This window comes from Oxyura jamaicensis, chromosome 14 (assembly GCF_011077185.1).
Source record: "Oxyura jamaicensis isolate SHBP4307 breed ruddy duck chromosome 14, BPBGC_Ojam_1.0, whole genome shotgun sequence".
Classification (NCBI taxonomy): Eukaryota; Metazoa; Chordata; class Aves; order Anseriformes; family Anatidae; genus Oxyura; species Oxyura jamaicensis.
In genome coordinates this window covers 454,288-479,991 of record NC_048906.1, presented here as the reverse complement: position 1 = coordinate 479,991, position 25,704 = coordinate 454,288, and the positions used below count along the sequence as shown (strand labels likewise).

Here is a 25,704-nt window from a genome sequence, read left to right as displayed (position 1 = left end):
TGTTGGGAATTGTCTGATGTGGCGCCTGGGGGCCCCGTTGGCTGCTCAGGCTGGGTGCACAAGGCAGGAGCAGAGTCATGGACACTCTGGGGGAGTTGAGAGAAGAGTACAGATGTGACCGGGGTGAGACAGGGGGCTGCAGCTGGTGGCTGCTGATTAGCAAAACTCCTCCTTGTGATTTTGCCATATATTTGTTCCGGGAAGTCATGATGAATATGGATGCAATTGTGCAGGGAGCTGGGATGGGTAATTAGAGAAGAGCCCTGGGAGTGGGAACTCCTGGGCTCTAATTGCACCCCGGGGAGGAGCTGCTCTGGTGGGTCCCATGAGATCGCCCAGGTTGTGTGCACTGCCTCTGCGCTGCCACGTCGTGGGACCCAGAGCTACTGACTTCCCTCTCCAGGATCTAATTGTACCTGCCTTGCAGGCGTGTTGTACAAGGCTGAGTTAATTAACGCTCATAAAGCCACTCTACATCCTTGGAGAAGAGCAAAGTATCATAGCTGCTGTTATGATTTGCTAGGCAATGCAATTAGTTTAATATCAGAAAGTTCCCAGACAGACAGCCCTTTCCCCAGCTACCGCGCTGTCAACGTCTGCCTGCTGCTGTGCGCACGCTTACGGACAGCCGGCTCGTGCTGTCTAGCAGAGAGGAGACAGCCGCAGCCCACGTCTGCTCCTCGCGACCACCTCTTCCCCCCTGCCCTGTCCCTGGCTCCTGAATCATCCCCAGTTGTCACCCTCCTGTCCCATTAAGGGCCTGATGTCATCATGACCTGTGGCTCTGGTCTCAGCAGCCACCAGTGATATCATGAACAGATGCAGAATGAAAGCCATCCCTTTTAACCTTAGCTGTTTACCTTAATGTGAGCTCTGGGGATTCCAGTCCTTCTTCTCCAACTGCAGCGGGATGCGGATGACAGCCTTGTGCCAGTCGGAACTATCAGGAGCCCACGTTAAGGATGTGAACCCAAACTAGTCCCTGCTCCCATGACAGTCTCCCTTTTACACACTACCTCTTGCCAGCAGATATGCGGGACGAGCTCTTTCTCAGGCTAGCTCCAAGCTCTTTGCAGGGCTGCCCTGCTCCCGTGTCCCCAAAACTGGGGACAATCAGAGTGTACCGTGCAGATCAAAGGGCGGATGTTCCCTCACAGCCACTCTGGCATCCTCTTGAGTGCAGTGAAAGCTGCAGGAGACGCCATGTGGGGACCACGCTTGTTTGCCATAAAACTTCAGCTGGTTACGAGCCTGCAAACCAGTCTGCACACAGAAGCCTCAGCAGAAGCGCAGTCCGGTTCTAGGAGCATTTAGAACCGTTTGACACACAGGAAGGGTCCCGCACCTGCCTTGCTGGTGAGCGAAGCAGCTCACAGCGCTGCTCGTCAGCACTGCAGCCCAGCCACTCGGGCTTACAGACTGAGGCAGGCCAGGGGTGCACAATCAGCTGTGTGTGGGTGTATGCAGATACCTGTGTATGTCCTTGTATGTATGTAATAGGTTAGGAACTCGAGGACCATCTGTTCCAGCATTTGGGGAAGTGAAAAATGACGTGTGACGTATGCTGAGGCTATGGGTCACAACTGACCGGAGGCTTGGAGGTTCCCTTCCACGGGAGGTGCTTTGCTCTGTGCCAGTTGGGTGTCTGTCCTCTGCCCGTCAGGACACTGTCAGGGCCAGTGTCGGGGCTGCAGAGCCCTTGCCCTCTGGCAGCCAGCCGTCGGTGTGGCCATGTCCCTGCCCGGGGCTGGGGGGCTGCGGGGGGTGGCTCCTGCAGCTCGCACCCTTCCAGCTGAGCCTGAAGCAGCGAGGCTGCTTGCTCCCCTTCGGCCTGCCTGGGGAGTCATGCCTGGCCTGCTCCTTTGTGCCCCGTGTCTTCACAGACCAATCCGCTGTTATCGGATCTTTTTTCCTCGCAGCACGTGAAAACTGAGGCCTGTTGTCCTCCGCTCTACCTTGCAGCAGATGAAGATGTCAGGAAGCTTGACTAGCTATTTGAGGGATCTGCCATTACCTTTTTCTCCTCCAATTCTTGAAATTATTTCATAGGGATCCAATTTTCTCTTTCATATTCACTCTTGCAAACAGATTTGAAAAAGTCTTTGTTAGTTGAAATAGTCTCTGAAATGTGCTGCTGTATTTCCTTTTGCTATTCTAATTAGCCTTTTAACTCGGTGCTGCTTGTATTTATAGATGGCTAATCCTCCCTCTTCAGTCCTCCTCCTCCTCCATACCAGAACATTTCCACTGTTTAAAAGCCTTTTGCTCTTTCCTGTTTTCTGTTTCCAGGTTCCTTTGCTATTGCCGTTTAAACACTCCAGCTCTTGACTGAGCTCCCTGATCAGACGCAGGGTCTCCTTTACTGCAGCACCTTTCCCTGAGTGAGATTCAGCTCCAGGCTGGCACAAGCCTTTGAGCAGCTGCCTCGCTTCTCTCCTTCAAGATTATTTCAAGACTGCCTATTTTAGCTGTTCGGCTCCTGCAGAAATGGGCAACCCAGGGTGGGCATGAAGGCAGAACTGATTTCCTTGCCACCTTTCTAACTGTGTTAATGGGGACACGGAGCCACTGAAGTAATCCTCTTGCGTGTTCTCGGTAGCACAGCCTCACCTCCTGCAGCTCCCCGTCGCTGTGCAAGCCATGAGCATCCAGAACAACATTTTGTTCTGAACATCTTGGACTCCTCCACTCAGAGCAGCTTTTGCATTTGTGCAAAGGAATCAATGTAACCAGATTTGTGTCCTATCCTTCATCCTAATTAATCGCCATAGTTTAAAATACGTTTTTACTTTTTGATGCTTTTGCATACTTAGGAGCTCGGACAAATTGATTTGCTGTAGTTTTTCAGTAAGCCCTTTAGCTTAATGCTGGTGAGTGTGTTGCGGTTTCCCGGAGGTGTAAGCATGCACTTATCCCACCAAAGCTGCTGGCAGAGTACCCCATAAGAACCTTTTTGTCGTGTGCCTCTAACCCTTGACTTAGGAACATTGCCCCCGTTAATGCTTTATCTCTGCGTTTATGAAGCTTAAGATAACTCTCAGAGCTCTTCTGGTACAATGCCAAATTCTAGCATAAAATATCAAAATGTCTTGTATGGTGCAAAGCTTTATCTGCAGGCTGGAGATGTAGGGCTTTCCTTTTATGTGGCCCTGCTGCCAGAGCTTTTCATAGTATGGTTTCAAAGAGCAAACATGCAGGGGATCTGCTGGCTTAGCGCAATTCCTAAATGCAGATAAGGCTTACAGCCCTCATTGCAGGTAGGAAGATTCCAGTGACAGTTAAATGTGTTCGATTGTGCAAATCTCTGGCTGTGGCAAGGAGAGATGGGGAGCACAGACAGATGGTCTGGCACAGAACGCACGCTGGGAGCCTGCTGAAGCACACTCTCTAAAAGGCATCCTGACTGCCTCGTGGCAAAGTCCTTTAACGACATGAAGGTGAGCATAACAGGAGTCCTGGCTCCCGGGCACATGGCACGTTGGGTCCTGCCTTCATTCTTCGTGGGTTCCGCAAGTCCCGCAGCATGCCCTGTTCCTCTGGGGTGGACTCGAACAGTCTCAAGCATGTGGTAACCACGCGAGTATACATACTGACAGTGCTGGACTGAGAACCGTCTCTGTTCAGGGAGAAACCCCCCGCTGGTGGGGAGCAGCGGCACAGCCCAGCATCAGGTGCGAGGGGGGATCAGAGCACGTGGGCCCGGTCACTGCCGCCCCCAGTCTGCTGACAGGGCTGTGTCGCCCATTGCAGGGTGCAGTTCAGGGGCTGGTGATGAGCGGCTGCGGCACGCCAGGCTCCTGCTGGGGACAGAGGAGGGCAGGGACGAGGAGTGCTCAAGTACAGGGCAGTGCTGAGTGCGGGGCGGGAGGTTGTACTGGCTGGGGGCTCCGACGAGGAGCAGGGGAAGCCAAGACTTTTATCCTAAGACCACTTTTTAAAATGTGCATATCTGTTACTAGTGAGTTATTTGCTCCACATGAAATATTAGTCCTTGTCAAGATATATCTTTCCTGAGCGTAAACTGCATATTTTGATGCTTTGTTTCTTTATTCAATCTCCCTGCTCCCAAAAATTCATCTCTATTTTATCACTTGCTCAATTCTCTTCATGTTTGTCTGGGGTTCATGAGATAGCAGGAGCATTAATCCTCTGCCGTGAGAATCACACAAAGCCACAGCTGGGGAAAGGGGCTCACGGTGTCACTGCTCACAGGCCTCCCTGCCCGCATCAGGGCCTGCACAGGAGGATCTCGGACTGTCAGGTGCAGCAAGAAGAAACAGATGTAGGTGGGTGGCTGCTTCCCAGGGATCCTCAGGTTGTTCCAGGAGCAGTGCTGGGAGGCTCAAACACGGGCTTGGCCAGATGCACAGAGCCCCGCTCACACCAACGCACTGCTGCTGTGCCGAGGCTCGGTGGCCTGCACAGCTTTGCTGCTTTCCATTTGCTTCTCATCAGCCATGAGCAAAGGACAAGGACCCAAAGATTTAACCTGAACGGGCACAGAAAATGTCAGCTGTGTCAGCATCTCTCTTACTGCTGCTACACAGCTGCCGCTGCAAAGAAATGTTCGCAGACGGGCAGCAGGCACCGGCAGGGACTGCCCACGCCGCGGAGCAGAGCGCTCGCGCTGCGGAGGGCTCCCCATGGGCCGGCTGGTTGGCAACTCTCCGCTCCCCGTGGGAGAGAGAGTCCGTGCATGTCAGCTCTCTCAGAGACCTCGGGAAAGGTTTGGGGACAAAACTCAACTTTATTCCATTTAACACTGGCTTATAGGTTAGGAAAAAGTTTAAAATGATAAAGCAAGAAAGCCCACTAAGATCATATCGAGCTGCCAGGATTAGCCTCCGCTACTGCAGGAGTCCTCAGCTTCGCCTCCTTGGTGTGGATGTGATGCCCCCAGCCTCCTTCACCTGGACTTCATCAGATCTGCCATCTCAGCGCCTTGCAACTGGTTTGGGAGTGTCACACGGACCTGGAGGAGACAGGATAAACCTTCCCTCCGTCTTCTCTGGGTTCGGGTGCTCCCAGCCCTTCCCCAGCCTCTCCGTGTTCGCTTTTTGATCATTCCCCTGAATTGGCATTCCCTCAGATGGTGTTTCCTGCTCATGGCCTCCTTAAGACCTTGCACTAAACTTTACACATCATTTATCATGAGATGTATTAACAGTACAAACAATCTCTCAGCCTCCTTTTCACTCAGCATGCCCACCATGTGGTCTACACGTGACGCTTAACAGCACAGATGACAGACTAGGCAGTGAGAGGTTGTTTTCTAATTTACTTTCCCCACCCCATTATTTTAGGAGCGTTCTACCAACAGCCTAATCTGAAAAGACCTGTAAGATGTTTGTAGTATGCAAGGGGTTAAAGTTTTTGTGTGTCGTTATGCACAGACCAAGAAGATTTCTGTCTGTTTCCCAGTCCAGTCTGTATTTTTTAGGCATCATAAATCTGCCTTCTTGCTGCTAAAGCCAGCAAGAAATCACGCCTCACCGTGTCAGGCTCCAGTCAGTCTCTTGTCCTGATTTAAGCAAAACCATGCAACTGGTTGCTACTGTACGCGAATGCAAAAGTAAATGCCTCATCTGCTATGCTGTCGGTGGTTCTGCAATCATTAATCTAATGAAACTGATAATAACTCTTGGGGATGTGGTTCTGGGTGAAATTTCAACTCAACCAGAGACATGCTGTGCAGCCCATACTTTCAGGGAGTGATTTGTCAGCTGCAGGATGGAGGCACCTGCAATGAGCAAGACGATTCCTGGAAAAACTAGGTGCTGCTGGTTGTGTGCAAGCAAACTGGGAAATGCTTGCTGAAGGAGCTGTGTGTGCAGCACTGAAGCCACGGATAATGTGCAGCTCCTGGGACAGGAAGGTAAAGTGTGGTATTTGCAAGAGAATTCAAAGAACCTCCAGTCTCATTGTCAAAACTGACTTGTGCGTCTCGGTGCCGCGCCCTGCAGTGAGCCCAGGACCCCTGCGTATCTGCACCCTTCCCACTAGGACAAGGTGTCTGTGCTTCTGGTAGTCTCACTGAGAGAGACCAGGGGAAATGTAAGTGCTCATTTTCATTCTTGCTCTCAAAGAATTGAGAAAGAGCAACCAGCAGAGATTTCTGCTGACAAGGAAGCTGCTTTCATCACATTGCTCACATGGAAAGATCTGTCGGTGTCGTGAGGACCATGCAAACAGCTTTCCACAGCGGCACCTGCCTGCTGCTCAGCCAGAGATGTATTTCCATGTCAGGAGTATTTGAGAGCAATGGGGGCCAGCAACGGCCCAAGTTGCCAGGGTGTAACCCCAAGAACACAGAGCCACAGCCAGGAGGCCACACACTGCTGAACATTATATCATTTTGTCTTCTTAATGGTTGGAGGCTTTTACAGGAACATGCCGTTTTTGTCTGCACTCCAACAAGAGGAAGAAGGATGCTTATAATCTGGTACTGGAGAAATTGGCTCGGGATCAGCGATGTGTGCCAGCCCCCTTACTCTACCAGAATCTTCAGCAGAAATGCCTGGGAATGTTTCTTAGCCGTTCTTTTGCTCCCCTACTGCCCCCCCCAACCCAAAAAAAAAAAAAAAAAAATGTAGCTGCTAAGTCAAAGCTTGAACAGTTCGCAAACTAAAGTTGCTTTTGTTGAATGTTCAGATTTTAAAGCATTTGGGGAAAAAGTTTCATTGTTGACAGAACACCTTTCAACTGCTCTAGTGAATAGGTCTGAAAATGACAGTCAAAATTTGAAGGTTTAGTTACTTCAGATGTAGAATGTGAAAAAGACCAAACCAATAGGGCTGAAATCTGGCACGGCTGCATTTCTATAGACCCCAAACAATTCACTGAGAGCTCATAACATTTTCCAGGATGCTGGTCTTTCGTCAACATGGGAAGAGCTTTTATGTTTCAAAATCTCTTCAGGAGATGAAAACCGTTCCTTGTTGGAACCAGGCCTTCATTCCAGACAGCCTCTGAGAAGCAGCAGTACAAGCTGGGCAGGCTCCGAAATAGAAAGAGAAGGAACTGATTTGAAGCCAGCCAGTCCCACGTATCTGGAGGCCACATGCTCCCCAGCACATACCCAGCCAGGAGCGTTGCCCATGGAGACCTTCCCAGACGGCAGTCGCAGTTGCAGAGAGCCAGGCTGGAAATACACCTAGCGATTGAAAGAGCATGAAAATTTACACCGAGAGCTCTTGTTGACAAGAGCTTAAAGGCTGAGGAGCCAACCAAAAGCCTCTGCTCCTGGAGACCTGCTCAGCGCCGCGCGGGCAGCAGCCGCCAGTGCCGTGCCCAAGGCAGAGGGGACGGGCGCCGACGTCCGGCCTGAGGGGCGCCGAGTCCCGCGGGGATGGCGGGCGAGCTGCGCGACGCCACGTCCCGGCTGGCACCCAGCACCGCGGGCTGCCCGCGCCACCCGGCCGGACCCACAGCCAAGCGGGGGGCTTGGGGGGCTGCCAGCACACAGCACCCGTGCCCTAGGGAAATTCACGCTCCCTCGCTGTGCACGAATCCCTTCTTCTCTGCTCAGGCTTGCAGAAGGGCATGGTGACCAGGGCCGGTTCTGGGGCTGGCCTGGGACCTGCCTGGCTGCTGGCTGCCACCCCAGAGGGGCCTCCTGGGTTTGCTGCTGGTTATCCTGCAGGTTTTATGCAGGAGGGGGCAGAGGGAGGGAAGTTTATGGCTGCATTTATGAGGAGCATGAGATTATCTGCATATGCGGAAAAATTCACAGAGGCTGTATAAAGAAGAGAAAGTACCATCCTTTGGCAAACAGAGCGAATTGGTATTAGTCTGCAGTCAAAGAGGATCTTAAATTATTGTTGTCTTTTTTGTGTTGCTGTACAGTAGTTTAAAGATAAAAGCCATCTGGGAAGAGTTCAGATAAGTAGCAGGGGGAGCCAAGCGAGCTTAGATAGACTGCAGTGTGCCAAAATGAACCTGTTGGCTACGAGCATTTCTGCTTTGCTTCGCTGGGTTCGCACTGATAAAGCTGCAGTACCCCAGGGCAGGGTCGGGTGCTTCAGCCTCTTCCTCTGTGGCCTGTCTCTTGCCCCAGTGCCTGCCTTCGCAAAGCAGAACTGACTCTGCACATCCTGCTGACTGTAGCTGCCTGTTGGAAACACCTGCTCATTACGCCGTGCTGGCTGTAAATTCACTTTCTTTGCTTATCACTTCACTTTCCTCAAAATAGGAGCTGCAAGCACTGATCAGAGGGCTGACAGCTCATCTCTGTCTCGCTGCTTCCTGGGTCATCTTCTCCATCAGTGACACCAGAAGGACAAGGTGTCTGCTGCTGCTGCCTAGGGCTGAGGCACGTGAGTGGGCATGCACTGAGCCCCCTTGGGCTGCCCCACCACGGGGGGGCTCGGTCCCATGGGCAGTTCGGTTCAGGAGCATCGCGGGGTGCAGTGCCCAGGGTACGTGTGGGACAGGCCTCTGAGGGGCCAGGCGTGGTGGGGAGGCAGCCGGCACGTTTTCTCCTCCACGGGCATGTGTGGGGAAGGGGGTCGGGCAGCGCAGCCCTTGCAGAGGCTGCTACGGGGGATCGGTGCTCCTGGCACGCCGGCGAGCTCCATGGCACTATGTAATCTAGTCTGCAGGAGATAAACATGTGAACAAGCTTTGTGGAGTCAGACAAGGATAAGCACTGGCAAAGTCTGGGATGTTTTTTCAAATGATAACGGGTCTATTTCATAAAATGCTAAACACAACACTCCGGCACTGCCGAAAGTCACAGCCAGCCAAGGCTGCATGGCCACCCCACCGAGAGCGCTGCCTGGGCAGGCCGGTCACGGGCCCCAGCTGACTGCGGTGGCTTCTGGCTGGCCACAGTACTGGTGTAGCTGCCGGGAAGTTTGCCCTAGCACTGCCTCACCCGGCGTGCGTGCTGGCAGCCACTGCTCAGCAGGAGCCCACCTTCTCCCACCCTCGTTTTAGCAAGGAGCTGGCCCTCACAGATACTTTGCATGCAGAAAGGCCGAGTGCCACACTGCAGATAATGCAAGGATTTGTCCTGATGCCAGCCACTACACACACAGTGCCACCAGGGACGCCAGACCCGTGCCGGCCTTGCTGGGACTAAGTCATTGCTTTGGGACTTGCAGTGCCGGAGCAGAAGCTTAAATCAGGCAGGACAGGCGCAGGGCGAGAGAGTCTTTGAGAAACTATATTACTGATTCCCCAACGGCTTCAAAATCTGTCTTTGTTTGGTGCTGCTTTTTTGAATTGCTTGCATTTACACAGCAGCTTGAGGGGAATGATAAGACTCATGAATATGTAAATTATTCTTGAAGGGTAGGAGGGGACTTTGCTGTGACCCAGGGTGTTTTCCTGAATCGTTCACATCCCAGCTTTCTTCCAGCCGTGTGCAGAAGCAATGCATGGATCATGTCTGACAGCCGCTGGAGCAGCGCCTGGCCCCAGCGCTCACCGGCTCTGGGGGAGCAGCACGGTGCTGGGGGAGAGGCCGAGGGACAGCCGGGCCACCTCTTGCCCTGGGGGGGCGAGCAGGGGCTGAAGGGCAGTGCCTGGAGGAGCTCTGTGAGGGCAGCTAGTGGTGACCTGGCTGTGGAAAGGCACCTGGTCTTCCAGCCAGCCCTGTGGGGCTGTATGCGCCTTGTGGGCCGCAGAGAGAGGCACATTGCGTTCAGCACACGTCCCTAGCAGCAGCACAGCCTGGCATCACGCTGCTTGCCCAATGCAAATGAAGTGGCTTTCCAATTTCTCGGCATTGAGCACTCTGCTCTGTACTAATCTGCCTGCTAGATTGAAGCTAAGCTTCCTGTGCTCCTCGCTGACGTTCGTGCTCCCTCAGGTGGCGTGGGGCTGGGAGCAGAGCCCAAGACTGCTGTGGGCACACAGGAACCCCGGTGCCGCTGGGGCTCAGCCCCACGCCAATGGGACCTCATGCATCCTGGGAGCCCCTGGTGCTGGCCTGGCCTGGTGGTGCCCAGGTGCCCTTGTGCTGTCACCGGGGCTCAGCACCCTGGCCCCCCGAGCCCTGCAGTGCCATGGTGCAGCCCAGCTCAGCAGGGACTGTCACCAGCACCCAGCACCGTGCTCAGACAGGTGCTTGCTGGCTGGGAGGTGCCCCTGGATGCAGCTGCAGGCTGCTCTGCATACATCCGCTGGTTATTGATCGCTCTAAAAATCTTTAAAGATTAACTTCTGGGAACAAATATAACATCTTTATGGAGCGCCGGGAACAAACTGCTTTAGCATTCGGGTGGCTGCTCTGTTGCACAGAGACATCTGTTTGCAACAGGACGCTCAGAGCAAATGATCTGTCAGTGTTCGAGGGGACACGTCCTACAAGCGTCTGCCTCCCCTGCGATGGCAGGTAGAGGTAACCTTGCCATGTATTGCAGCTGCACAAGTCGCACGCTAAGACTGTGTTAGTGACACTTGTTACTACACTGAGTTCCTGGCATTTTCTGTAAAATCAGGCAGTGTCTTCTCTGCTTTCAACCTCCAGCATCAAGACAGGTAGGGCACAGCCTTCTGGATGCATGAAGGGAATAGCTGGCAGAAGCTGAGTAAGTCCCAGCCCTTTGGATTAATTTTGTTGCCACAGTTATAGAGGGCTTTTTCAGTTTGCATGGTTGCAGAGCACACCTGGACATGGAGAGCTCTGGCTGTGCCCTGTACTGGCACTGCAGCTGAGGGTGGCCGAATTTCCATGATTAAAGGAAGTCTGGGAGTAACACTGGACATATTTTGTAACCTTGAAAAATGTACAAGCTGTGTGGTGGTGTGTAGCAAGCAGGCCCTGCACAGCGTGGCCGGAAATGCTGCAGGTGACACACGTGGGGAAGAGGTGGGGTACTACAGCTAGCTGAGAAATGTGAGGTCAGTAGCTAGGGTTCATTCACTGTGTCTCCAGGTGTCTCCTAAGGGGAGGTTAGAGCAGGTACAGCAGAGCTCTTGCACTCTCTACTGTGAGTCCAAAGTTCTGGAAAAGCTGCTGTTAAAGTAGAATTTATGACTTGTGGTAATTGTATTCCTTCACCTTGCAGTTTTTACTCGTTCAGAGGCTGGCTGAAGCCCAGCGCTCCTGCTCGCAGCTGCTGTGCAGGAGCAGGCCTGTGGTGCGGAGCTGCAGGATGCTCCAGGTAGCTGTCAGGCAGACACGGCTTGGCTGGAACCAGTCCTTTCCGTCTCACCTTCTGTGAGCCTCCGCTCCCAGGCAAGGCTGCAGCTGCATCTCCTCCGTGGAATTGCAAATACCCCTGTTTCTGCCCTGAATTACGAACAAATATGCAAAGAGCAATTATAGCTGTTAAACTGTTTTTGTTCTGGAGTACTGGTGATTCCTAGGACCCACTGCAGCCACTGGCAGTGCTCTCCCAGCCAGCCCCTTCTGCAGCGTGGTGCTTGAGGGCACTGTGCACAGGCCGTGGAGATCTGGAGTCTTGCAGCGGGTGCAAGCACCCATGTTCAGTTACAGAAAGATTTGTCATGCCCAGCGTGGGCAGACCTGGCAGCGCCCCATGGGGCTGGGCTCGGCGAAGGGGCCAGCACTGGCTGCTCCTGCCCACCTGGAGAGCCAGCGTGGCGAAGGCACGTGCACAGCGACCACAGGCAGCACAGAAGCACCCGGGGAGCAGACACTCTCACAAATGAGGGAAAACCTCAGTGAGTACATTGCTGCCTTGACATGAAAATCATGAATGAACGAGCCTTTACTCACAACAGTGAATCATCATTAGAAATCACTTAGTGATTGATATTAGGAAAAGCAAGTCATGTCTTGGGTCGTCCTGTCCATCTCATGAGCCAGCGTTTGTGTGCTCCTGCTGGGATGTTTGCCAGGGATCTCTGATCTGGAGCCGTGGAGTTTCCCCCTTTCCCTAGGATGACAATTCTCTGATTAACACGGTCTGCTGCCAGAAAACTTTCTCAGATATTCAGTCTGTGTTTTCTGCATGTTAATTTCTTGCCATTACAGCACCCTGATTAATTACTCTGTTTATGCCTCTAGAATATTTGCAGGCTGTTGCCATTGATGCAGGAACACTTTACAGAGATGTCTGTAGATCTGTAATTGCTTAATAAACTGCTGATAGAAGTCAAGAATGCTCGCTATTACCCTGGGTTTCGTAGGACCAATAAATGTCTTTGTAGTCTGCAAAAGATTCAGATATGCCCCAGATTATGATCACCTCTTGGCCAGACTGGGCTAATTCAAGCTTTTTGATCATTCTTGTAGCTCTTTTCTGCAGCTGGTTAGCTCTGCCGCCAGTTCTCAGGCAGAATGATGTCCGTAATGACTCACACCACAGATTCCTACTCCCAGGGAACTCTGAAGTGCAATCCAGAAATGGGGCAGGGCTTCTGTGTGGCTTTACTGACTTGCAAATAAGCCTAAACAAATCAGTGAGAACATGTTTAGCAGCAAGTGGATGGGCATCCAGACTCCTTGGCCCCGCTTTCCCAAGCAGGTGTGCATTTTGTACTTTTCCCCTGTCTGACGAACCCGTTAGGTCTCTCTCCCCAGGGATGGCTGCTTTTCTATCTCCTGGGCACCCAACAGTGTCTTCTCCGCAGGCACCCAGTACCGTGCACCCCACGCGGGGCTGAGGCCCAGCCCTGTGCGTGTTTCCCAGAATGTCCCACTTTTCCTCACAGAATCATTGCAGTCAGATTCTCTGCACACCCTGTGAAGCAGACGTGCGATGCTGGCACCTGACAGCCGCGATGTCGATGTCATTTAGTGTTTCTGTACGGGCATTTCCTTGGCAGAGGGAGCTCACAGGGGCAGAAGCTGCCTCAGCTGACACTTGCATAGCCTCAAAATGAAAAGATGCTCAGGACGGTCTTTGGACTCCCCTGCAACTCGGCCTTCTAAAGTGAGAATGAAAAGGACCCATTAATGTTTATCTTCATTTCTGTTTATCAGAAAAAAGGAAGCTTTTGTCAGGCATCAAAGCTGGGATTTAGGACACAAAGCAAACTGCTTTGCTGTGGACTTCTGAGGAACCAGAGGAAGAAAAACAGTTGTTTGAAATTCCCAACCAAACTGGTAAATCCAAAACCTGCAATTTGTGTTTAGCCGAACAGAAGAGGCTAAGTAAATTACCTGTCTGCTGTAAGTCTCTCTGAAGTCTGGAGCTCAGTTCAGATCTCAAAGTGGCGGGCCCAGAGCATGAAGACAGAGCCGCCGCCAGGAATGGGTGCTGGGGTGGGCGCAGGCTGGGGTGCACGCAGCAGGGGCACGGAGCAGCCCTGCTCTCCACAGCAGCTTGCAGCAGGTGGCCTCAGAAAAGCCGCAGCAGAGCAAAGCAACCGCAAGGAAAACTGTAAAATAAACATGTGGCCTGGAGTCCGGATGTGCAGTTTATTTTAAAACCTAATAACTCCAGATAATTGATAGTGGAGTGCAGTATTTTCAACGTGTTGGATTACGAGCGTCTGTCGCTCACAAGAAGCTGTAACCTTGAGCTATGAGACATTATTGGCAGTATTTAACACAAATCTGTTTTCCATCATTGTCAAATCCCACTTCAATATGCACCACAGGAAGAAAGTCGAATACTAAATTGATTTCTTTAATGGGAAGTGTTCTTCAGGAGATACCAACCTGTGTGAAGATGCATTAATAGGATTACAGTGGAACCTTTTTATTTTGTTTTATTTTTTATGGAGATTTTTAATGGAGATTTTCTGCCCTAATATGCCTGTGATGCACTGCTTCACTGCACACGCTGCAAGGCAAGCCCGCCTTTAGGAGACTGCGTTCCTCTGGAGATGGAGCTCATGAGCTTGGGACCGTTTCTGCGATGAGTTTGAAAAGCCATCACTGAAGGGAGTCATGCCTGGGAAACAGCAGCGTTTGCCACATGCCAAGGAATTGCTCAGCAGACCGTGCAGACCAGGGTCACGCGTTGCACCCAGCTGTGCCTGGGAGCATCGTGTCTGCCTGCAGTCCTCGCAGAGCTCTGCATGGAGCCGCATGGCGCAGTCCGCCCGAGGGCTGGCCAGAAGCAGAGCGCTGTGGAAGCAGGGGAGGAAGATGATGGCGCAGAGCAGCACGTGGCCGGGGAGGCAGAAGCTCCGAGCAGCCCCCCAGGCCTGACCCAGACTGGCATGGTCACTGTGGAGCAGAGCAGGGACCTCTTTGGTCCTGACTCCCACTCTCCCTGTTGTTGCAAGTTAGCTATGAAAACCTGATCTGCCTGGAAATAGCGCAGGTTTTGGTTATGTCCAAGCGGTGCTCAGTCTGGGGCAGCCCACAGCTCCGGGGGTCATGGAAATAAATGGCATTGGCCATTGAACCCGAACAGAGTGTGACGGTGAGGCTGGGTGTGAAGTGCAGGCAGGTCGTTTGTGGCATGGCTGGGAGGAGGAATGTTTGCCTTCTCCAGGAGTACAGGAGTACCATTGGTGATAAGGTAATTAATTACCTTCTCCAGTGTAATCTGTGCAGGGTGAAAGCCCCCTGAGCTTCTCTCTACTGCTTTCCTGGGAGCAGGCAACAAATCTGGGGCTCAGCTGGGATTCGTGGTCCAGTGCAGCTTCAAAACTCACCAGCTGCATCAGCAAGGATCCACCAGGAAGGATCCCTAAGTACATGCTGAAGGGCTTGTGTTGGTCTAACACCTGAAACATTAACACTTCCGTGTCAAAAACATGGGCTACTGTAGAGCGGTTTACAAATTTGGCTGGCAAAGCTGAACCTTTTCTTGTATGTCAAGGATTTATGTCTGTAAATAGGGGGTGTGTGGGAGGCACGCCGGGTGGCTGGGTGCTCTGCACACCCAAGGGCTCCTTCGTGCCACACGCCGTGTCCTGGCAGCTGAGGAGCGCTGCGGGACACCGGGCCTGGAGCTCCCCAGAGGCTGCGCTGAAGGGGCATCGGGCCTGGAGGGGCATCGGGCAGCAGCGCCAGGCAGAGCCACCCCACTGCCCGCGGGCACCAGGCCCAGCACAGACACATCTGCCAGGGCCGCTGCTCTCCCAAAACCAGCGGCGCTGATCGGGTTAGGAAGGGTTCCGGCGCTCGGGGCCTGCTGGGCACCCCTTGCACCGGCTGAGGCAGAGGGAGATGGCAGCTCTGCACCCACAGCAGAGGGGAGGGGAGGAAGCAGAGCCCAGGGAGAGGCTCTTCCAAAGCTGGACACACTTTTTTTTGTGGGCACTCACTGCACGCCTCTTTCAGCACCTGCCAGCTGCCAGTCTATATTTGCTCTCTCATCAGACCTGGAGATACGTGGAGATATGCAAACAAATGAAGGAACGTTTTTCCTCCACTGTCAGATGAGATTTCTATAACTTCGCCCCCATATCAAAATGGTGTACTGCTCCTTTGGCATCCCCAGACCCTACAGCTATCCCAGGCGTGGCTTCACAGGCTCAAGATTACAATTTAACCCCACAGGAGATTTGATGGATATAGTAAGCAGATACACTGAGATTCAGAAAGCTGAGCACAGCATTTCTGATAACACTAACACACAAGAATCTGTAGATGATCTGTAGAGGAAAACACTGAATTTTCCCAAAGGTGGTACCATCTCTGGAGCTAATCTGGAGAAAGGCATTGCGTTGTGTGTTGTCCCAGGTTTGATTTACAAAGAAGAGAAGAGTAGCTGTGGAGTTTGGTTCTGGTGCCCTGGCATGCAGCAGGGCCAGTGCTGCTGCAGACCCCACTCGCCTGCCTTGGCCTCTCCAACCCCCCTGGGCTGGTTCCTGTCCCCAGCGTGGGCTGCGCCTGGCAAACAAGAAGAGCGAGCAGTTCCCTCCTGCCCTGGCATCACCTCCCAGGCTGTCCCTGAGCATGACAGTCAGTGATGCTGTTGCCATGCCAACTCCTCCAATCTGCTCTCCCACTCCAGGAACCCTTCTGGAGCTCCTGCCACCCCGCAGGTACATGGGATCATGCTGAGCCCTGCCCCGGGCACGCGCTGCTGCCTTTGGTCGGCAGGACTTATCCTGCTGCAGGGATGGAGCTGGGGACACCCGTCAGATGCTCCCGCAGCTTTTCTGCAGCTGCCCCACTGCTCCTTCTGCTCCTTCACTACTGGAGCGCTAACAGGTCCCAGCCAGGTTGAAAAAAGTTGCTGGTACAGTGGATAAGAGAATCAAAGCAGCAGCTGGGGCAGATGATGGCTTTTTTTCTTCTCAGATGGGATGGGGGGACTCGCTGAACAAGCATGAGGTTGCCCAGAGCAGCCACCACCATCTATCACCACTGGTCCCCAGGCACACCCAGACTGGAGAAGCCATTTAGTCTGAAATGCATCTGCACAGGGTAAGGCTGCTGAGCGTCCTCACAGTGCCCAGCAGCCAAACAGTGTTGTCACGTTCAGGAAAGTTGTCACAGTGCCTCCATCAAATACGGTGAGCTTCAGAGTGGCACAGCACATAACCTGGAGTTTGGGAAAACACCAAGTCATGGCTCAGCAGGGAGCTGCGGTCCTCCAGCACTGCAGTGCTGGTGCTGCTGGTGAAACCAAGCATGCCAGGAGGCACTCAGCAGTGGGGACACAGTCACTGCCCGGGGCTGCTATGGGTTTGGGAAAGGGCCCCTGCCCCGCTGGGTCTCATGGGGCCTGGCCTGCCCATCGGTGTGCTCCGACGGGCTGCGGCTCACCAGTCCCTCACTATCCCAAGCCCACCACCACTGGGCTGCAGGTTTGGCAAGGCTGCAGGTTCACACTGAGCATTGCTACCTGGAGCTAGCAAAGGCACCTTATCTGTCCAGAAGTGCATTTGCAACTGGTCAGATAACACAGAAACATCTAATGGGATTACCTGTGATGCCTTAAGTGTTAAATGTGCAGGCAGCTTTGTCCCATGCTGAGCACAGCAACAAAAGGGCACTGCTGCCAAGAGTCTTCTGTGGCAAACCCTCTCAGAGGGCAGGGAATCAAACAGAAATAATGGCCTTTCTGTAAGGGCTGGGGCCAGTGTCAAGGTTTATCTTGCCTGGCAATGAGAACAACTTCCCCTGGGAGGCTGGTGAATTCCCAGCAGAAGCTGCATGGGGAGCGTGGTGCAGATAAGCAATGTCAGCAGGGCAAGCGCAGACCTGCACTGGCCCTGTAGGGCCAAGGATGTCCCCTTTCCATGGAGCAGCAGTGACATTTGGGTAATTTGGCTTTGGAAAAAAATGCCCTCATTGCTAAGCAGGAGCACTCGCTCTGTGTTCTCAACATGGAAGTTGGGTACTTCAAATATTCAGCAGCGCCCCGAGGCCCCAGGAACAGGCTGGCTTGAAGTGCATCACCTGCCAAACAAAATTGATTCAGACTCTGCCTTATCTGAAATAGCACCAGTCCCGACCAAGTGCAAGAAAGACACTCCACTTAACAAGCACAATTAGGGCTGTGTGTCTTTGATACAGCGGTAGGAAAGGAGCTTAACCAAGGTGATTAATTCCCTTGTAACACTGTGTGCTGTGGCTGGGCTGAATGTCTACCTCTGGCACAGGACAAGCTGACCCCAGCCATGTTTTGTTGTAACCCCAATTTGCTGGAAACTTTCAGGGAACTTTTAAGTACAGAAGGGAAATGTTTCTTCTACAGAAGTTTGTGACCCATGAGAATGCAGCTCCAGCTTTCAGGTGGGTAGGGTGGGCACCGAATCAGGCGGGGCAGGGGTCCAGCCACGCTGCTCTGTGGTGGCAGCAGGAGCCAGTGGGATGTGGTGCCGCCCGTCTGCAGTGGCTCCAAGGTGTCTGCCTCGTGCAGGGGACAGTGATAGGCATGCATGCCCATGGGCTTGTTGTGGTGCTTTCTTGGTTTGAATGAAGCCACTCACTGTACAGAATTAATTTTCTGCTGAGGCCGTGGTTTTCCTTCCATGCAGCTTCAGGACTTCTGCTCCTTCCCCTTGTGCTCACCTGGCACTGTGAGCCGAGCCCTCTCCAAGGTGCAGAAATGCACCTGATCTCTCCAGTGCTGAGGCTCTCCTTCTCTTGGCAAATGCAGGAGATTTTATTGGCTGTTTGCTAACGGAGTTAGAAATTAAGATGATTATTTTGCATAGTAATTGGCAGCATGTGTGGTGAAGAGATCAAAATGCAGAGAAACTAGTAGTGAAGAGGTGTAGTGAGGCAGAGCATTTGTGGAAGTTAAGCAGTGTGTTTAAGTGCCTTGAAGTCACAGTCCTCATCCTGTGGCTGCCTGTGGGATGCGCTCCGTTTGCTCCCCTGGCTGGGTGCTCAGCGGGCAGGCGCTTGGCCCTGCTGCCAGGCAGACAGCGCTGCACAGGGCTGCGGCCCACGGGGCTGCCAGCCCGGTGCTGGTGGCACTCGTTCAACGTGCCATTTGGTATCCACCGCAGACAATGGCAGGCGGAAGCTTTCACTCCCACGGCGCCATACGGGAAGGATTCTGTCATCATGCCATGACAGGGAGAGGAATTTAAATGTTAAATGGCAGGTTTTCTCTGAACTGCATCCAAAATACCCACCTAAGAATAGTGTCTGTCTTCAGAGGGGTGACTGGTTTCCATCCTCCCTCTTTCACACATTTATAGCACCCCTATTTCTCCCTCTGACTCTTCCAAATCTGCAGCTTTTTACCAGATGCTGTGATGGGACCGTGATCAATGCATGCAGTGATTTGGTGTAATTTACACCCAGGAGTCAGACAGAGAGCACAGTTCTTATCCCTCAGCCTAAATCTACAGCCTACTTGCATGAAAGCAGAAGTCCCAGATTTATTAACCTGCTCCTTCCCCTTGTTTATGGCAGGCCCTCTGCTTTGACTATTACACCTGGGTGTATTAGCTTTTATCAGATAATAAACCTGGCTCAGTGAAGCTAGACTTTGTGTCAAACACACTGTAATATTCTCAAAACACAGCCTCAGCAGTGTGCATCCTAATGCCAAATGTACAGATCTTGGGATTACGTGGCAGAGCCCATAATGTTCTGTCAGTCAGGATGCAGCAAATCCTCTAAGTGCAGGCACAGGTAAGCTTTTGTTCAGAGCATCACAACGGCAGGGAGCTTTCTCCCATGTTTACTTTCCATTGCAGACATTTACATTTGGACCAATGAGCTGAGAATGTTTTCTCGATGATTATAAGTGTAGCGTTAGTATGCAGATGAAAATGCAAATCGGCCTAGATAAGGCTTCCTGGATGGCACTGGAAGTCAAGGATTTAATCTAGCATGATCTTGGACATAGTTTAAGCTCCTCAAAAACAAGAACACATAACCTGATGCAAAGATTTCATCTCAATAAACCTCACTGTCAACAAATTCCAGGAGCCTTTGTTTGCTTTAGCAATTGGTTCGGGCAGATGTGAAGTCTGTGAGGCGTCTGATGCCCAGGGCTCACCTTCACTAAGCTTCCAGGCCGGGATGTCTGTGTGGTGCTGCTGTTTGTGTCACTGCTGTCTGTGGCACTGCCTTTTGTGGCACTGCCACAGCAGCCGCCAGGTCTGACGCCTGCCCCACGCCCCTGCTGCAGTCAGGGCTGTGCCACCTCCACCCCTGCAGCAGAGCCTGCTCTGAAGCGGGTCAGCCCCAGCCTCTGCCGGCTCTGCCAGACCAGCAGCACCACGGCCGGATCCAATCCCAGCTGAGCCAGCTCGCTTGGTGCCTGTGCTTCAGAGCCCTTGGGCAGCATCTCTTCTCTGCTGCCCAACCCACCTGGCTTGTGGGAAGCCCCCTCTGTGCCCTCAGGTCCCTCCCGGGATCTCAGCCAGGCACCAGGACGGTTACTCTGAGGCATGCAGGGGTTTTGACCTGGCCAAATGAACTGCTTGGCCACAACCTTCTGAGTTTTAATATTTCATGATAAGATACTAACTATTGTCTCTGTGCCAGGCGCTGGCATTTCTTCAGCCAACTGCTGCCTTCCTCCATGCCTGTATTGATAGAGGCCAAAGCAGCACAGGAGATGAACGGGTCCCAGATTTTGATCAGAGCTTGCACTGGCTCATATTGCCAGGCTCAAGTCTCCAAAACCAATGAGAATTCAGGAGCTGGGAAGTCCATGATCTGAAGGCACCCAGGCCAGATCCCCAGCCATGCAGCACCTGGAGTCCTGTGGTGGGAGAGCCACGGCCGAGCAGGGACAGAGTGGCTGTCCTCCTCACCACCACCCAAGGGCTTCTTGTCAGGCTGTGGCAGGGCAATGCTCTGGTCTCCTTTCTAAGAGAGCCACCAGGATGGTGTGCTGGGATGCTCTGCATCCACACCTGGATGGCCCTTGGTGCAGTCAGGATGCTGTTCTCGGGACAGCAGGGAGACAGGCAGGCTGAGAGGGAGAGGCTCGGGTGCAGAGCAGCAGTAGACTGGCCTTCTTGATGAGTGAGCACTTAATTAGCCTCTGTTCAAGGCCCAGTCCACAGGAGCTGTATGTAGGAACTGCAGGGACAAGAAAACCTCTTAAGCAAGAACAAGCAGGGAGGCTCTGGGCTTCCCAGACCTTCCTTCCAGAGCTGGAAAGCCTTCACACCTGAGCACGAGCCAAGAAATGCTGGCAGCACCAGGCAGATGAGCACAGCCCTCACTGCTCCATCCTTGCGCATAAATTACCTCCAGGCTCTGAGCTAAACAAAGGGACCTGAAATAATTCTGCATTTTAATAAAGTCAGCATTTGTGCCTCTGTTGTCCTTATAGAAAGAATTTGCATTTCTTCTTGCCAGCTCACTCTGCACAGCCTGCTGCCACCGGAGATCAGCTGCACACTCCTGCACTCCCCACCTTGGACTGAGTTACATTTTATTTCTTAATCACTGTAACAGCAGAAATGCAGGGTAGAGCCGCTTTATAACCCCCAAAATAGAGAACTCATGAATATATCAAAATCCCTTCAATGGGCATGTTACTTAAAAACGTGAAAGCCCCCAGAGCACCTCTGCTGGTGGCCATGTGTCCCCCCTCTCCACACAGGCTGCTATCCCACGATACTCAAAGCGGCCAACAGGCTCGCAAACAATTTGATCAGGAACCAAAGGCGGAAGAACTGGCACTTCTGTTCTGCGTTTCTGTAAAATGCATGAAAAATATAAAAAAAAAAAAAAAAACCCTGCAGCTTCTCCCTCCCAAGGGAGCAGCATCCCCTGGCTCAGAGCTGTGCCTCTGGCAGTCAGCATATGAGCCCATGAGCCACAGGAGGGCTGTGTTCCTCCTGGGACAGTCCCTTCTCACCTAACATTTTGTTCTGTTCAGTCCTCTGCGATTTTGGCACAGATTCAGCCCCACAACAAGCTGATTCCACTGCTGCAAATGCAGAGATCTTGCCAGTGGCAACAACTTCCATACCATGCGAACCCTTCATCACCCTCAGGACTGGGTCATGTTGACTGCCCCTGCTCTCATTTTCACAAAGCAGTCACAGGACATGGTGCAGATCAGCACAGGCTGAGCTCACGCAGCCCCGCTGCCTGGCACCAGGTAACAATGAGCTCTGGCAGGAGGCAGAAATTCCCCCTAGCAGGGCAGCCCAGCGGCACAGTGAGGGCTGCGGGGAGCGGCACCGGTCTCACAGTAGAGGCCTGCACAGAAAGGCCTCTGCACCAGGCTCCCCTCTGCTTCTGGCCACACAGTCGCCCACCTGCAGCCAGCTCCCGACCAGCTCCCGGCTCTGCTCTGAGCAGTCCCCTGGGACCCCACAGTGTGCGCCCGCTCCCCCGGGTGCCTGTGCCAGGCTGGCTGCAGGGCAGATCTGGCCAGTGGTCACTTTTGCAGACAGCAGGGAGGCTGCTTGGCTTCTGCCTGAGCGCTGCTGTTGGCAAATGCCATGAGGACATCATGGCTGTCCCTGCGGGACCTCCTGAGCAGTTTTTAGTGTAGCACTTTGCAGAACCTGTTCCCGTTACAGGATCCTCCCCAGACAGAGAGGGGTGGAAAGGGCTTGTCGGTAAACAGTGCATCTTCCTCTAACGACAGTGTCAGGCCCCACTGACCAAAGAAATGGAAATCCTATATCACTGCAAAAGCACTGGGCTCCTCGGGACTTACAAGAAGGAAAATGCTGCACGAGCACACACCCCAGGCCCAACGCTCACTATTCAGGCTGCACTGCTGGACTCTGGAGGCTCGATTCCTTAACTCAGTCGTAAATCACTGCATCTCCTCAGTTCTCCTGAGTTCTTGGATTTGGCAGGAGTCCGGCATGGACTGAGGTGCTCATATGCTTCAGAAATGGAGTCATCTAATCAAAGGCATTGTTGTCTCCTAGGACCAGACTGGGAATCCAGAGTGGTGCACAGTGGCAAAAGTCACCCTTGGTGACAGCCCTTTCTGTCGAGCATTACCAGTGAACAAGTAGTTTTTGTGACTTTTCATCACTTGCCCTGTGCCACAGCAGCTTGTTATGTTGGACACAAGGGCCATGTGTGGTCTGTCCAGTCTTGAGGATTCTGCACAACCATGTCTTGACAAAGGCTCTCTGGGGGTGCAGGGAGTGCCCTACATGCTCCTGGGGTGACTCCCTCCTTGTCATGGTCTGGTAGGAGTCCTCTCAAGCTGCCTGAGCCGCCGCGGTGCCGCAGCACGCCGGCATCCCTGGCAGGGCAGGCAGTGGGGCTGACGTGCCCCCCTCCTGCTGCACCGCCCCCGCTGCAGGGCCACCCCAGCATCTCCCACTGCAGGGGAAAGCCTTGACTGTGGCTTTCAGCATGTTCAATTACTGTCAGTTAATGATGATTAATTTACAATTAAGGGCCTCTAAAGGGTAGTGTGTGTGTTAAATAAATATTGATCTTTCATTTGTGGCCACAGATATATTACCCCCGTTACAGGAAATTCAGCAGTGGCAGCCTCTGCTCAGCCCCACTGTGCAAGGAGAGCTGCCCGGGAGCACCTCCAAGTTAATTGTGTTTTGTCAGGAAATTCTGGGGATTGCCAGGTGCATACAGGGCTCCGTGCTCGGACTCGCCCCGGCCAGCAGCTCTGGCTGTGCAGGGCTGGATTAGTCATTTCGTTTGTGGCACTTCAGTATCACTCCCAATTGCTTGGTCCTGTTTCCACTTGCAGAAAACTTGTGAGTGCTGGGGGGTGCTGGGAGCTGGTGATTTTCCTCTCAAGCAGTCCCTAATTGGCCTTGCAAAATAAACAACCATCCAGTGCCTGCTAAGTTTCACTCGCAGCCAGCCTGCCTAGCAGACTGGTCCTGGGCTGGAGTGAGGTGGATCCGAGGGTCTTTGCGCGGCCATGGGCAGCACAGCCGAGAGGGCCTGGGCTGGCCAGCCCCCCCCCTCACCCCCCCAGGAGATGTTTCAGGGCATGCCTGCAGCATGCTCACCTGTGACTCTGCTGTCTGTCAGGGAGATACTCAGCTTTCTCCACAACACATGGCTAGCTGGTACATGGAAAATCCCAGCAGCAGCACCTGGCTGAGCGGAACCCCAGGAGCAACGTCCCCGTGGCAAGTGCGTGCCTGCGCCGCAGGCCCACTGAAGGGCGCTGGGCTGGGGACCACGCGCAGCTGTGGCACAGGGCCTGGGCCAGGCCTCTACCAAGGCAATGCTGCTGGGGGCCGTGCTCGGCATGCCTGCTTGGCACAGCACCCAAAGGCCTTATTACCAGCTGTGTTCCACTGCCGAGGGTCTTTAGGAGAAGATCAATTACTCCCTAACTTGTTTTCATAGAACAGAAGCAAAGAATTAAGCCAAGCTGAAAGAGCCACAAAACATCATTAAGTAACCCAGAATGCAGATTGTCCAGTACCCCAGGGTGCACATCTGGCTGTCTTCTCACAAGAAATGACTGGGATGAGAACATTTTCTCGGTTAAAAGGCAGCGCCTGGCTGAGCCATGTGCTCTTTAGCACCTACTTGCTCTTCTCCCTGCAGGCTGTTCTGGATGTGTCTTGAGTATCTCAGGTCAGATATTCTGGTTTCCCTGAATATGCAGTGTGTTTTTCAACTCGCTTTTGGCTTTTCTGTGGAGTCTTTCTGGCTGGCAGTCTCACCATGGCCACACACACGTAGCATGGTGCAGCTATCAGGAGGGGGGATGCACTCAGCACCCTCTGCAACGGCACTGCTGCCCTGCAGGGGAGACCTGGCCCAACGCCTGTCCCAGCGTTGGCTGGAGGTTGGTGAAGCTGGCCATGGCTGTCGGCCAGACAGAGCCCTGACTGCAAAGCTGCCCATTGATGCACCCCAGGGAATGGGCGGTCCAGACTCACAGCCTTGGCCCAGTGAGCCCCAAGGTCTCCCATCCCTTGCATCGCTGCCCCTGCTCTGTCTCCCTCGCCCAGCAGAACCGCCCTGCAGCCACTCCCCTGAAGCAGCTCCTCCATGGCCCTGGCTTTGTTGGACACTCTCCGTGGTAGCACCACAGCTGGCCAAGCTGCGCAGCTCGTTGTTTCAGGCCTTGAAGCTCAAGAACTACCACCAGTTCAGAATGCTGTCATTTTCTTGTCTGGTCATACATGTCTATGAAGTTTTCTTTATGCTGCTGTTTTCTGACATCTTTCTGACTTTTCTGTGTATAATGAGCACATTCTCCGAGACATATTTTTCTAAAAATCTTTTATCTGTTAGTTGTTAGCTTCACAGCTCTCCACATTTTCCAATTTCATGAGTATTTTTAACTTGTGCCTTTGAAGTATTTGTGACTTCTTTGTTGGTCTAGCAATGGATATCAGTGTGCTAACAATATTCACATCAAAATCCATCTAAGCTTCTCAAGAGTCCTTCACGCAGCGTATTGCAGGGCCCATCTCAGGCCAGCACCAGTGACAGCACGTCTAGGAAGAGACCGGCGAGCCAGTGCGGCGCCCTGCACGCAGACACGCGTGGAGCCACTGGCCCTCAGGGCTGCCGCCCGCCCACACGGCCCCGCGGGCAGCAGCTGCTGGAGCGTGGCTGGCGCCTGGCATCCCCCATGGCAGCAGGAGCAGCCCCAGCGGGGTGCCACCACAGCCAGCTCCGGGAGGGAAGGGGGGCTGAGCACTACCGCTGCGGTGCTGCACTGGGAGAGGGCACGGAAACAGCACCAGCAGTGGTAGAGTGTAAAGACCAGGGACTGGCAATGACTGGGGACATTGACAGGAAATAGGGTCATCTCATTTGTATTATTTTTCTCCAGAGTTGCAGATTTTTGCAGCTGCTGCTGTATCATACATTGCTGCATCCCTTGGGATGGCTGCAGGGATACAGCCTTCCACACAGATGCTTTTACATCTATGCAAATCCACATGGAAGCACACATTCAGAGGTTTTGGGGCATCAGGGAGCGATGTCCACAGTAATGACATTTTGTTTTTCTTTACATTTCTTCTTATTTCTCAACACCTGGTACTCAGGAGTCTCAAAAAATATCTAAACATGGTGCAATCCATTCCAGATAATTGAAGGCTACTTCAACATGCACCGCAGCCAGCAAGTCCTGAATGCTGGAGCTCAACAGGGATTTCCACAGCAGTACAGCACCCTTCTTTCACATCTGTGATTCTTTCCCACACATGGATGATGCAGGAGGATACCGGAGGAGAGACTGATCCCACCCCACCTCCAGCCACATCCCAGGCAGCTACTGCATGAGCTCTGCTCTTTCTTGCCAGCACATTCCTCACTACCATCTCCTTGCCAGGAACTAGTCTCCCTTCTCTTCTGCATTGCATTTCTTGGAAACAGGCACATGAGAAGAATATTGTCTCTGGCTTTCCCTTTTATTTGAGGCTTGTATTTAAAAGGATGCTTTTGTTCCAAATGAATGAGTTGATTCATTCAGAAGTGCAGTTTCTGTTTTTGAATCAGCAGAGCTGTTTATGCTCATGGTGTCCATAAAA

The 25,704-nt window shown here is 52.9% G+C and overlaps 1 protein-coding gene across 1 annotated transcript in view; it reads left to right on the top strand.

Moving 5' to 3' along the window:
- Positions 1 to 25,704, top strand: part of LOC118174447 (heparan sulfate glucosamine 3-O-sulfotransferase 4-like) — a gene marked incomplete at its 5' end in the record, with an annotated part of 63,588 nt that overhangs the window by 18,334 nt on the left and 19,550 nt on the right. The gene's annotated exons all lie outside the window — the stretch shown is intronic.